Source organism: Desmodus rotundus, chromosome 5 (assembly GCF_022682495.2).
Source record: "Desmodus rotundus isolate HL8 chromosome 5, HLdesRot8A.1, whole genome shotgun sequence".
Taxonomy (NCBI): domain Eukaryota; kingdom Metazoa; phylum Chordata; class Mammalia; order Chiroptera; family Phyllostomidae; genus Desmodus; species Desmodus rotundus.
This window is the reverse complement of record NC_071391.1, coordinates 162,299,816-162,315,083: the sequence shown is the minus strand read 5'-3', so window position 1 is coordinate 162,315,083 and position 15,268 is coordinate 162,299,816.

Here is a 15,268-nt window from a genome sequence, read left to right as displayed (position 1 = left end):
CCCTTCATTTCACACATGAGAAAACATGGCTCCAAAGGTGAGTGGTGCAGAAGGCATTGGATCTTGGTCTCAGGATATTATTGTTCAGCCCAGTTATTCTTGATGTTATAATAGGCAACTACATTTCTGTATTTTTGCTCCGTAGGTTACAATGACTTTTATCCATACTGCACATGTTTTCCTTAATAATGCTTACATATATAGTCCTTACCTCTTCACCCCTTAGTTTATTTTGATGAAAATACTTTCAATAAAAACCTGTAAATGTAATAGATGCACTTTTTCCAATGTAATTTAAATATACATCAAAGGAGAGCCATATTTTATACAACAAGAAGTCTCTAAAAGGGCTTTTGGAGTCACCTCCCTCTTGAGTTTTCACCAAGAATGACCTTGTACTGATGTCCTTGAATAATTGTGATTCCTGCCCAGGCTGGTCACTCAGGGAAAAATGTCAATCGACTCAGCAGAACGTAAGTAGAAAGGTTTGCTTCAACATTTCCAAATCTGAATATCAAGAGTTCCCATTTCAAATCCCATTACTGTTTATTAGAAATTACTACCCAGGCCTCCAGAGAACCTCTGTGATGGACAGAATATCATTTGCACATTTTGCAGGTGAGAAGCAAGGGGGTTGTTACTATGAGTTTGCAGACTTTTCCAGAGATTATGCACAACATCATTCATCAAGGGACAGAAGAGGCCTGGTCCTTCCCCTCCCTTTGGAAAACCCAGAGTTTATTTTAAAGCCCCTGTAGAATTCATTCCTACTGGCAGATGGTAAATAAGATTTGTTTTGTCTTTTGAGACGCTGACACACCGAGAGTGTGAGCGACTTTGTCAGTGACATGCATGGCTCATAAGACCAATTTTTATCCCATTTAAATTAAGTAAACACTGACTTAGGCAGCATTTCATATGAAAATTACAGCCTTCGCCAATTATCAAGTTCATGAATTTCAAGGTTCTTAGTGGAGGAAAAATTGTTTAGAAGCAGACATAGCTTGGCCTTCAAACTCCAGCTGCTCCTCAGAAGAGTCCCCTTTGGCCTGGGGACCTGACTGTGGGTGGTACCATTGCTGACCCAGTCTGGCCTCGGACTCTCGCTGCTGGGCCCTGGCTGACATGCAAATAGGTACACGATCTGAATTCTCTACAGCACGTGGAGATGAAAACAACATGTTCAACATGCTCACACTGGATTATGGGAAACCCAGCAATTTCAACGATAAGCCTCCTCCTCATCATTTGGGGTCCACAGTCACCCAGTTCTGGTGGGTGCAAGCCAGTGTAGACCCCTGACATGAGCAGGGTGAGGCCCTGCCTAAGCCCACTCCCACCTGCCTCAGGTATGTTGTCAGAGCTCCTCCTGGGACAGGATATTCACCCTTCCCCCACCCCCCCCAGACAACCCATTCTAATTCCCCAGGGCCCCGCCCCCTCCAGAAGGCTGTCCTAGGCTGTGGCTCCTCCCCACCTTGTTTCCAAACAGGAGGCATCCAATCTGCCCTGTGTAGAACCTCCAAGAAACGTGTTTTCCTTTCTCTTCAACTTTTTAAATTCTTTCACCATTCTGGTCCCTTCTTGATCTATTGGTTCATTTATTCATTTGGCAAAAATGTATCACATGCAAACTATGACAGAAATAATGTCCCACTTAACCTTTGTCAGGAGATGGGCTTTGCTCTGAGTGCTTTACAAGTATTTTCTTCTGACCTTCCCGACCAGCCTATGAGGTATTATTGTTTGCCTGATGATACATATGTGGAGTTTAATAAATATTTTCTCAATAAATGAATGAGCAACTGGATAAATAGATGACCTACAATAAAAATATGTGGGCTTTAGCAGTTCCACTTGTGGGCGTTTATCCAAAGAAATCTAAAACAGTGACTTTAAAAGGTATTTGCACCCCTGTGTTTATTGCAGCTTTATTTACAACAGCCAAAATATGGAAGCCACCTAAGTGTCCATCAACAGACAATGGGATAAAAAAGATGTGGCACATACATACAATGGAATATTCACCCAGTGATAAAAAAGCGTGAATTCTGACAACGTGGATGGGCCTAAGGGTATTATGATAAGTACAAGAAGTAGAACAGAGACAGAAAAATACCATATGATTTCACTCATATGTGGAATCGAAAACACAAAATACACAAAACAGGAACAGACCCGTGGATACAGAGACTACATAGATGGCCACCAGGTGGGAGGAGGTTTGTGGGGGTGTGTGAGAAGGTGAGTGGGACTAAGAAGTTCACACTGTCTGTTATAAAAATAGTTGCAGGGACGTAAATCACAGCCTGGGGAAATAGTCAATAGTGTTATAATAGCCATGTGTGGTGTCGGATGGCTGCTAGACTTATCCGGGCCATCACTTTGTAAGTTATATAAATGTCTCATCGCTGTGTTGTACACCTGAAACTAACAGAATATGGTAGGTGAACTGTAACCGAAAATAAATAAAAATGCGTGGGCTTGCCAAATTCTCCTTCATCGCTCCTCCGATTTTAACCCCAGCGATCTTCTATGCCCATGGTCATGGCTGGAGCCCAAACCGCCTGCAAGGCCCCCCAGGGTGGACAAAGCTGTCTGGGCCCTTTGGAGGCTGAAACAGGTGTCTCATTCAGAACTGTCCTCAAGAGGCTGTTCCACCAGGGGCTCTGGAAGAACAGGCCCTTCTGAAATTATGTCCATGAGTGGGTGACGGGAGCCCCCATGAAACACAGACCTCCGGGAACACGCGGCATCTGCCTGGGAACACGCGCACTCCATCAGCGAAACAGCGCTGCTGTGAGAGGCCTCCTGCCCTGTTTGGATTTCCTCTCCCTGACTTGAAGGAGCTCCTACCCAAAATTAGGCCTTTAGCTCTTTTCTCGGAGGGCTCTTCAAACTCGGTGATGATTATCGGTTGCCATTTCTGTTGCCGTGATGAGAATGACCTTCGGCATTTCTGTAAATTAATTGCGCCCACTGGAACAGGAGCCGAGCGGGCCAGGTGATCAGGCCCTCACACGGCTCTGCCTCCCGGCACCATCACCTCGCGATTTGAAAAGGAAATGCCCCGGGCCCCAAAGATAAGTATCCATGTGTAAGCACCTGCAAATTAAGTTCCTGTAGTTTTCAAAATGCTCGAGAATAATTTCATTTTTGAAGGCAGATGAAGGTGTAATGCAGAAACTAGGGCTAGACAGGAATGAATAGTATTCCTATAGACTTCCATGCAAAACCACCAGGCATTTTGGGTGATACAGAATATTCTCTTTCGGCTTCATTTTTTTCCAAACAGTATCATTCATCAAGGCCCACTCTCAATGGGACTATGTGTAACATACTATCCCTGATTCCCTAGACAGAAATGATCTTTTCTTCATCTAAAGCGTATCCGTTTTTAATGTCTTCCCATCCCACGTCCCCCTGGAGGGAAGTTGCTGCCTGGGGTTCAGGGCAGGTTCATTAACTGTTTCATCTCCTCATCCACCTGGAGCAGGTGGTAACCCACACCAGGTCCTGCTTTCACGGAGCTTGCAGTCCAGTGCAAAGTCAGACAATTCTAGACAGTCACAGTTCGGCGGATGTTCAAGGGTAGGAATAAGACTAGGGGTTCATTTCAATTGGAAATCACATCCTAATATTGACATTTGTCAATTATCCATCACTTTGCAGGATCCTAACTTCTTTACCACTGCCTCTTAATGAGGAGAAAGGAAACACAGTCAAGCCTCAGTAAAAATTTAAAAAAGACTAGGAGTTATTGATGTAAAAAAAGACATCAGCATGTTTCCAAACAAAGTGACATCTGATGAATAAGTAAAAGTCAGGCAGGCAAATGCAGGACACACAGCCTGTCCAGCAGAGTGACCTGGGACAAGGCCTCGCAGGGAGAGAAAGAGGAAAATGTGTTGAAGAAAATTAAAGGAGCTCGTGTGGCTGGAAATACAGAGTGTGACCTGAGGACTGAGGTCCAAATCTTGTGAGCCCTACGTGCCATGAATGGTGTGGGTGCTGGAAGGACCCACCTGGGCTGAGGCAATGCTAACTCCATTTGTACTTTGGAAATATCATTCTAGTTGCAGACTGACGAGCAACATTCCTGAAGTCCGAGAGAGAGGGCTTTTGTGGGGGAATGATTCTGGTGAAGAATAACAATGGTGACGTAGTGGCAATGGGGATGAAGAGAAGTTGGTAGAATTGTCAGAGACCATTTGAAAAAGGGGGTGACTGGAAGGCCGGAGGTCACTGAGATGCACCCACCCCTTTACCTGTCTGGCACGCGGTGGGAGGTTTTGATGGCTAGACTGTCATCACCTCCAGGTGGAGTCAGGGTACCTTACCGTCGGCAGACTTGAGGTGTTGGCACTCCATCCTTGGGCACTCAGTGCTGCCAGGGGGAATGGCCCTGTGAGCACAGGGGAAGCTGCCCTTGTTGGAAGTCATCCAGTATCCCGACCGCCAATCTGTCTCGGTGCCCAGGGAAGGCTGCATGGACCCGACCACTCAGGGCCAGGAGTGTCAAAGTTTCGTGGGACCATGTTTTAAAAGAGCCAATATTTGTACCTTGACAACTATTTGTACTGTTTACGTCTTCTTCTTTGCCAAATGGACTTATCCTTACACTTGCAAAGACTAGAAAAATAAAAGCCACACTGAGAATATTCCTAATTCTCTAGGCAGTGTTAGCAACTATATGATACCACTCATTACATCGTAACATAATAAATTACTTCCTTTCTCTTTAAGTAATTTATCAGAAATAGGAATTGCCTTCTATTGCCACATATTCTCTCTCCTCATTGCTTAGCACAATTCTTGATCCAGAGTAGGTATCCAATACAGATTTCTTTTTTTTTTTTGCAAGGGGATTATTTTTATTTTTTTTCAATTTTTCAATCATTTTATTGTTGTTCAATTACAGTCGTCTGCATTTTCTCCCCACCCCTCTACCCCACCCCAGCCAAATCCACCTCCCTCCCCTGCTTCCACCCTCCCCCTTGGTTTTGTCCATGCCCAATACAGATCTCTTGAATGAAGATTCCAACTGTGTGCGTATATATTTGTCTTGTTCACTAGAGTGTGATCTCTACTATACACTAGACTTTATCTTACTCACTCAAGCAACCACCACCCTCACACACCTTCTGACACACAGTAGGTGCTCATCAAAAGTTTGGAGAAAAATGTCTTGTATTTGTTTTCTTTTTCCTTCATGCTGGCAACCATGATTTCAAAAGCAGAATGACTTGGTGAGTGACAAGAGGTGAACCGATACTGTATGAATGTTTCTCTCCCTGAATATCAAAAGTTGTCCTCCCTATATAAACAGCCTCAGAGTACATTCTGTAGTAGAAGAAAGTAAATTTCATTTGTGTTCTGGGGTTCGGCAGCCTTCCCACCCGGTCCAGCCTGGATTTCCATGACTGAGCTGGAGTGCGGTTACAAATCCCGCCGCTCTGTTCACTCCACAAGCAGGTGGCGTTCTCAGGGAGCGGCGACAGAAGTGACAGCATTTCCACACTCTCAGAACCCCTTTTCCTGTTTGTAGCCCCGAAGAGATTCATAATTGCCAGGAAGAGTTCTCCTGGAGGTGATTTTTCTTTTCATTTAGATTAGAATTATCTTGGTAATTAAATGTTATCTTAACATTTCCAAATATCAATCATAAATTCCCAAGAAGTAATTTCATATTTCTTTACCTAAGAGCAATTTTAAGCTTTAAATCCTTTTAATCCAGTTCAGCAGAAACTCATGGATTCTTGACTGCGAGCCTGGCGTGTGGAAGGTGTGTGTGGAGGCTCATCTGGCCATGTGTTACATGGGGGATCAAACGGGTTCATGGGTTTGGAATTCCTGGGTTCTGTAGCTTCCCCCTGAAGAGATTTTTAAAACATCTCATGAAATTTTGCTGGACACATCTTGAGAAATGTTGATCTAAAGCAATACTGGAAAGTCTTTTTTTACTTGAAAAGGTTGTTTTTAAAATTGTTTATTTTAAATTATTGGAGCTACTTTCTGAAAGGAGGTCCAGTTCAAGTCCTGTCTGCACCCAGTGACATAGGAATGACTGGAAGGAGTTCGGTTCCCCACCTCCTGTGCTGGACCTGAACCAGTGTGACCAGGAGGAGTGTTCCGCTTCTGGTCCAGTGTGGAGCTCCGAGCCCTGTCCCAGGTTGGCTATTTCCAGCTGGGATGAGCTGTGCTGTGATGTCTGCCTTTTTATTCAAAGCCTGTATCATTCATGAAACTTAGTCCTCACTCATGCCTTTTCTCAAAGCTGAGCCCTTATGATTTGACTTGATGCAGAAAATGCAAGAGTGTGATTCCGCTTGGACTAGAAACCCTCTAGAGAGCCTGGTCTAGAGAAAGGAGTCTGAAACTAGTGCTTCTCAGGTAGGGTTCAAGTTCACGGCTGTGGACATCCTTGTAGTGAACTGGGAGGCAAGGAATGTCTCTGGGCACATAGAAATGATTCTGCAAGTACAGATGATTATAAAAGCTTTCTTGACCTTGGATGACAAGGACAGTATCTTCTGATAAGGTATGGAACCCGTGACCCTGAACAATTAAATTAATTGCCTTAAATCCTGTGGGCCCTGGTGATAGAGACCCCACCAACTGAAGAGAGAATAGAGAATGATGCAGATGCCTTTGGTTATGGTAATGAGGTAACTTGTGGCAGTCCACTATGGATGGGGGCCCTACTGCCAGTAGAACCAGTCATGTGATTAGAGGTTGGAACTTTAGGTCCTGTTCCTTAGCCCCCACATACACACCTCTGGAGAGAGAAGAGGGGCTGGAGAGAGAGCTCAATCACCAATGGCCAACGATGTAATGAATCACAGCTCTGTGATGAAGCCTCCGTAGAAACCCAAAGGGCCTGGCTTTGGAGAGCTTCTGGGTCGGTGATCGCATGGAGATTTCGGGAGAGTGGCCCACTCCGGAGAAACATGGCCTGCTGGTCCCACCCCCAGAGGATAAGAAGGGGGCTGAGAGTTCACTGACCGGCACAGTGATGAACAGCCACAGACCTTTCCTTTCTTCTCATGAATCAGTATCGTGTAGTTTCATTTTCTTTATCTGTATTTGTTTCTGAACTCTTTGAAAGCAATGACATCTTGTCCATAGTGATTTAGCAGGTGCCTCCTACATGACACAATATTACAAACACACATGAAAAATTAACAAAAACCCACCATTCTGTCATAATACAATTCATATTACAACTTCCTCAGTGACCCCTCAAGTACCTTTTATAGCGTTGTGGGGTTTTTTTTTTTCTTGATTCAGGATCCAGTCACGTTCTGAGCATTGCACTTGGTTGTTAGGTCTCGTGAGTCATTTCCAATCTTTTAAATTTGAACTCAGAACTTTTAGAGAGTCTAGGCCATTAAAAAATGCAATGTCCCTCATTCTACATTTCTGTACTAGTCTAGATTTTGCAGTATTTGGGGACACTACACAGGAGATACCGCACATCTGCTGCAACACAAGTGGCACACCTGTCACTTTGTCATATGACCGGTGAGACCCAGTCTGGTCACTTGGTTGGAGTGGGGGCAGCCTGGTATCTTTACTGCAAAGGTGCATTTTCCTTTTGTGGTCAATAAGTGATCTATGGAACGACACTTTTTCACCAATAATTTTAGTTTTCACTGCTATTAGGTGCCTGAGGCAATTATTGTCATCTTGGTTGGAAGACAGCGACTTTGCTAACAATGATTCCTTCTACATTTCTGAGCTGACCTTCTTTACAATGCCCCTCCTTTCTTTCCTATCTTTTCTACAAAACACTATGGAAACACGAACGTTTTAAATTCAATGTGTTATAATTCATTTCTAAAATTATTCTTTTTATGTTCAAATTATCACACATTTAGACAATCAGAGACTCTTAAAGATGGCTCCCCTGCTCCACTTGCGTTTCCAGTTTTAGTTTTAATTTTAAGCTAACTCGAGCTGCAGCAATGCTTAGCTCTTTGAGCTGTAGAATGCAGAAGCAGAAGCAAGAAACCTACATGAGCCACTTTTATAAGTATTTCCAGTTTCGAGCCTAGTGCCCCTAAAAAGCTAGCTGGCTAAGAGAATTAAATTATGGGTAAGGGATCTATGACCTGAATAGCCTTGTTGTTCAGCGTGTTTTCTCTGTGCCCTGCTCACCAGATGTCCTCCGCCTGCCACCACTGTGATGCTTCCTGGAAAGTCACAAGAAGAAGGGCCCAAGGGTTTTTCAGTGCCAGTGGCTGGGGGGTGGGGTGGGGGTGTGGCCACACCCAGTTTTAGGCTAGCTAGCTCAGGACCTGGAAGCTACACTCTGCCTCACGCTTTGTTAGTTCCAAGTTACATCACTTGGGCTGCGTCATTCAGGGTGACATCATCATTTTTGACTGTTCTCACGCTCACTAAGCTTGTGCCTTTCTTAGGCAAGGCAGCTATAGGCTTCTCGGAGTGGTTGAGTTCCATGTGGGGCAATGTTACCAATGATAGCCAGCAAACAGGATGAAGCGTTCTTTATACTATGTTGAAATCTACACACCCCAGTCCCTGGCCCTTTCTTCATGGCTTCCTCAGCTTGAGCTCTGTTTTGCCTTGTGGCACATGAGGTTAGGGCTTTACTGTGCCTTTCACTGTCTCACACCTGCGCTCGACCACTCCTTAGGGAAGATGGGCTCCCCAGCATTTGGAAACCACGATCCGGGTGTCACAAGTACCCCTGGCTTCTGGTGCATCACTCACTGAGTCTAGGCCCTTCCAGTGGGAAAGCTTGGGGATATTTCCTTATTTACATCCTGAGGTCATCCTGACATCTCCATTTCAAATTTACGTTATAGGGTTTTCCTGAATGTATCTTACTTTATATTTTTATTTCATTTCTCCTGCAGTGAAAACCTTAGGTTCTTATAATATCAGCATGCTTATTTATTTGCTTATCTATTATAGAAATACTTTTAAGTTTTAATTTCAATATTGATACTAACAATGAGCTTATTAAATAAGAATAAAAATTTCTCAGCAATGCGTTATATCCTTAGGTCATATCACTCTAAAACTGAACAAAGCACCATGTTCAAAATGTATTCAAGGTTTTAGTCTCTCTGTCTGATTATGATAAAAATTAAAATGTGTGATTTGCATATTTTTATTTCTGTTTTTGTACTGGATTTTCCAAAACTCCATAATGATTTTGAGCTAGAGATGTTTGTTTCTTTAAAAGTAGAGGTTTGTCTCTCCTAATCATCTTTCACATCTTGTTTTTCATTCATTTTTACCTCTTTCACCTGTTCTTTTCAGTCGGAAGAGTAGCGAATGATACTTAACCGGCACAGAGCTCTTACCGCGTGTGTTCTTCATTTGATACTGATTACTGCCGCTTGCATGTAAAGAGCAATAACCGCATGACAGATGCGATTCTAAGTGATGTGCACACATGCACTCATGTAGTCCAGACGAAAGAAATGAAACATAAAATTCCTACTTTCTCCATTTTGCAGATGAGAAAACCAAAGGCTTATAGGCAGTAACTTACAAAAATGGAAGCTTACCGTTCAACTATGGCCCTAATCTGTATACTATATCTATTCAAAGACGGCATTTTTTAGTAAAATCATAAAGACAGAAAAAAAAAGAGGATAAAGACAAATGTGAGCCAGCAGTGGGTAAACAGAGGCAGAAGCTCTGAAATTAAGGTATTTTCTCTAGAGACACAGCGCACGCCTGACCCCATAGTGTTCGCTCAGAGCAGGAAGGAAGTGACTACCGTGTGTGAGGTGTCTTTATATGATTATCTGGGAAAATCGGTGTCAAAATCACTTTGAAATAGCTTTCATGAGCTCACGGTTCCACTACCAGGAAGTTCAAGGATGAGATTGCATGCAGGACAGCCTGAGGTCCTTTCACGAGGTCATTGATTCCAGAGCTTAAAAAAAAAAATGCCTGGTGGTCATAGGTGAGGCGTTTGCTTCACCAAGACACGAAAATGAGATGGTCTCCCCTGGAGAGCACACTGATGTCTTCTCAAAGAAGACAGGCGTATTCACTACAGATTCACTGGTCTGGCTCACGTAGACGTGGCCAGAGAATAAGCGTCAACACTGGGGGAAAAAACAGGTAAAACTAGGTAGTAGTTTTTGTTTCTTCTGGGCCTGAACCTATGTAGACTGCTTCTCTGCCAGGTTTTTCAGAATGATCAGGGAAAGCTGAAAACAGAAGAAATTCATGCATTTAAATATCACAAGGGTATGCATATGACACGCTTTCATTAAGAATTAAATAATCCATGTGCTTTCAAGGTTCATGGCCAAAAAAAACCCCAAAACAACAAAAAACCCTACTCCAAATAATTGCTTAATACTCCCAGAAGGAGTTTGAATGGAGAATAATAGCCTTTAACTAAGAACAGACCCTTCTAGGTTTAATAAGAAGTGATTTCTCTTAATTGCGATTGCCTTGAAGAAAGGCACTCAAGGCCTTGGGATTGACAAATTATAGCTGGAATTGACATGGTGATTTAACTGGGAAAAAATGGTTTTTTAAAATTCAGCCAACGCTGTGATCTCCTGACAGAATTTAGCAATTTCACTCTGCAGAGTGCAGACCCTCAGAAATATCAAATCAAATTAAAGAACATAATGTGTGGCGATTACTGAAATCATTGATCGCAATGATTTTCCCCATTAATAAAGTTATTTCTCAAGAGCCAGACCAATGCCTCTGCATGAGCAGAACATCGTGGGGGAGCTGAGGCACTCAGAACCCAAAGTCTGACAGTGAGAAGCTGACGCTCAGAGAGAGTGACCACCAGCAGAAGGTGGGAGACATCTGGGCAAGAGGGGCTCCAGAGCCCACGTGGGCGGACTCGGCTGCCAGCTGGGTGGGGGTCCGCAGTTTGAGACCTAATTCCATCCATGGAATAGAGAACCAGACGGGTCACTGTCTGGAATCCAGGACTTGCTTTTGTTTTGTTGTTTTTCAGATAAGAAAACCATTCAATTCTTAACATTTCTGGGCTCAACAACACTCTGGAAATTTGATGGAAAGTCATGGTCACTGCACAAAAAAACGCACATGTTCATATTTGCACAAAAGTTTGCTTATAAATTCAGGTGTTCATAAGCTAGAAGTCATGCTCAATACTGATTAAGAACCTCTGATTTATCGGACCAATAAAAGCAGCTAAAGCCATTCTGGGGGATTTACTATATGATATTCTTTTAAATATATCTTCTAATCTAACCCTAACCACAACCACATAAAGTGGATATCTGTATCTCCCTTCATCTAGACCAAGAAGCAAAGTTCAAAGAATTTAAGAATCAGGAACATTCACTGAATATTCCTGTGCTCTCCTCGTTGCTTTTTCTAGCTCTGTTGTAGGTAGGTGGGGCCATGAGACTATTCTGGCTAAAAGATGAGAGCAAAATTGACGTGTGTCAATTCTGGACCAAAGTTAGAGTCTGTGAATACCTTCTAGCTTTTCTTCTCCTTCTCTCTCCGGCATCCTCCCTCCCTATCATCCTTCCTTCCTTCCTTCCCTGCTTCCTTCCCCTCTTCCTTCTCCATGTTTATTCTCTCTATCAAATTGGATAATTCCAACTGGTCTACCTTCAGGTCCATGGGTTATTCTCTGTGATGACAAATCACAATTTTATTAAACCCAGCTCTTGTTTTTTGTTTTCCTTTTAAAAAATACACAGAGAATCTTTAAATTTCAAGATTCCCTTTTGGTTCTATCTCATATATTCTGTTCCTGTGCTATAGTAGCTTACGTTTTCATTTAAAATGAACTTTCTTTTACTTCATTGCTTTAAAGCACTTGCCGCTAATTTCAACATTTGTGTGATCTCCTGTCTATGGCTCTGTTGCCTAGTTCTTCCCTTGAGAATGGTCTCATTTTCTTGGTTCTTCATATGCTAGGCAATGTGAGGCTGCATCCTGAGCATTGTGAATGTTTTGTTGATGAGACTGTGGATTCATTATGTTCCTTTTAAGAAGGCGATGCCTTTGTTTCAGCTGAAAATTCACTTGGCTAGAGTCCGACTGAAATCTGTCTCGCTTGTGGTGAGAAGCCATTCAAATCACAAGTCACTTCTTTTATCTTTCAAGGGGATTGTTCTGAGTTGGTCCCAGGAGTCAGTCCAGCGGATCTTGCAGAATTTCCCTGCAGAAGCAGGGGCTTCCTTTCCTTAACTCTCTCTTTTGTAGAATTTCCCTCATCTTCTGGTTTGCTTGTTTTTTTTCCTCAGAGTAGAAAGACGGTGGGTTTTCTGCTGGACCTGTAACCATCCCATGCCATGGTATAACATGGTTACCTTCTGGAGAAATCTGCAAAAATGTGGAACTTGTATTATTTCCTTATTCAAAATTTCAATTCACCACCCAAATATTTCTGCTTTTGAACTCTCCTTGGAGCCTTCTAGAAGTTGTTTTGTGTATTTTTGTCATGCATGTTGATCTGTTACAAACTTACCCCAACATTTCAGAAGTGGAATCACCTTAGGGAAAAATTATGTCACTAGAAGTTATATAGTTTCCAGTGGAAGTCGGTGTTAAAGTTAGCTTTCTCCAGTTGTCAGAATAAAGAGAGGGTGCAGGATATTTTAACAGGAAAAGAGCAGGTCTGGTAAGAGAAATGGGGAGGTTTTGACAAAGTTGTGGGATGCCAGGATGAATGTTGAGACTCTGAGGAGGGAAGAGAACTGAAAGGTATTTAAGAAACAGAACTCTGTGAGCTGCATGTGCCAGGGTGTAGTGAGTCAAAGAGGGTGAGACTGTGAACCTGGGTCCCAAAGTTTTGCATGAGTGACTTCATAGATTATAATGGAAGACATTAGAAGGGGCACTTTTTTTTATGGGAAAGACGTGGGTATAGGGAGTCCAGTTTTGGAAATTTTGAGTTTGAGAAGCTTGTGGACGACCAAAATGAGCATGTTCATCACATGCAATTTGATGTGTGGGTTTGGGCCTTCAGCAGAGAAGCTGAGAATCGAGAGTCAGCAGCACATACGTGGCAGCGGGAGCTCCAGGGGTCACTGAGGTTTTTCCTGTGGGCAGTGGCAGCTGCCAGTGTCTTGTGGGGTGAGAAGTGAAGTGACCTGATGGCCAAGTCCATCTGGTGCAGTGGAAGCAGCCTGGGCCGGTTGGGTGTGGCTTTGGAATCAGGTGGGCCAAACAAGGAACCTACTGCAGTGATTTAGGCATGGTAGCATCTGGGGTGCCGTGTCTCAGATATAGAGGGTGCAAGCCGGGGTAAATAAAAGTGAGACTTTCTGGAAAGTTAAAGTGAACAGAACTTTTTAAATACTTGTTCATTCTCTTCTATTACTCTTTGAATGAAAACAAACAAACAAACAAAAACACCAAAAAACAAAACCAAGGATTCCCCTCGGTATCACCCCTGATGCTGGCCACAGCTCTTCCGGTTTTGTGACATTCAGAGGAAGCCCGTGGCCCTGTGACGTCCATGTAGATCAGGCTGTGTGAGCAATGACTAAACTCATGGAGGGACCATGGACTTCAAGGCAAAGGCCTAGAGACACACAGTAAACCTCTGACGATCACGTTCGACCCTGGAAAGCCTTAAATTATTCACTCCTTTTATCACTCGCAAGCTCTTTCCTCTGACATTCTGCAGGGCTATTTCTCTCCCCTGAATCCTTAGAGCCTTGCTTTTATCACTTGCAACATTCAAAATAATCCCTCAGACTTTGGACCTGCCAGTTATTTGTAGACAAATGGCAGTGCGGCCTTGCCGGGGCTGTGGCTACAGAACGCTTTAAGAGTCCTTTACCCTTTGCATTATTCATGTCAGAGCAAGCCTAGCTTTTCCCGAGGTTCTTCCTCCCCAGCCTCCTTTGCATTCTCTGAGGCTCACCAACAGAATTCTGGAGGCAAGCTAAGTTCTTAACAGAAGGCGAGAGGAAAAACAATTTCCTTATCAGAAATAGAACTATTTTTATACACAGGCAACTCCAAATAATGCCTTTAGATTTTGTTGATGAGATGCTGTGATGTAGTCAGCTAAACTGTGTTTGCAATTCAAGAAAATTTGGGTGGATCCATGCCTTCAAATAGTGACATAGACTGTTTACCTGCCAACTTGTCTTGTGATGGATAATTAGATTTACCTTATAGTATGTATTTATGTATGCATTTTCAAGCACTTATCTAATGCATTCCATATGGTCAAGATATCTTTTAAGTGATTCACAAATATTCACTTGGGAGGTAATTAGGTTCAGATGAGGTCATGAGCCCTTCCTGATGGGATTAGCATCCTTATAAGAAGAGGAAGAGAGAGCAGAGGTCATTCTCTCTCTTCTGTTTGGGGACACGGAGAAGGCAGCCACCTGTCAGCTGGAAGAGAGCCTATATCAGGAACCTAATCAGCTGGCATCCTGATCTTGGATTTACCATCCTGTAGAACTGTGAGAAGTAAATGTATACTGTTTAAGCCACTCAGTCTACAGTCCTTTTTTTTTTTTAATAACAACCCAAACAGACTAAGATAATGTTATCATCTTAGGGTCCATCTACCAACTCTGACTGAGGTATGTGTTTTAGCTTAGTTTTGTCTTAGTATTCTGGGGCTACCATAACAACATTCCCATAAGACTCGGTGGCTTAAACATAATAAATCTATTTTCTTACCAGATGGAGTCTAGAAGTCCAAGGTCAAGGTTCCAGACTACTGGGTTGCAACTTTCTTAGTATTCCCCCCCACCCCCGCACCCCTTCTCTCCATGGCAGTCAAATTTTGCCTTGTATCTGATACATTAGGCTGGAATTTCCAACTTCCCTCTGGTATTTCTGATTAATATTGTACCAGTACCAGAACCTGGGCCCAAGGTGATTTACTTTCTCTCCCATGGGGGTAAAGGCTCTTTTCCTTCTATCTTCCCCCAGTTGCAATTGGTCTTTGCTTATGCCCTGGGCATGAAGAACTTTGCTCCCCCACCCCCTAGTGGCCTGAGGCCTTTGGGCTAGGAAAGTGGATGGTGCTTTGTGAGTGGTCACTTGTAGCTGTCAATCATCTCCTGCATGCAGTTACAACTGAGGGGGCTCCCTCTGGTTTATGCTGTCCCTTCTTTTTCTAGTGAACACCTGGTAGAGGCTGGGACCAGGAGGTAGGACATGAGTGCAAATTCCCATTATATTTAGGGCTGTGGTTGCTCTGAATTTATACATTAGCCCACCCTTGACCTTTAGGAATCTTTTAAAATCCTAGTAGTTTTCTTTTTACTCACCTATGTGGTAGCCACTTATATCTCTT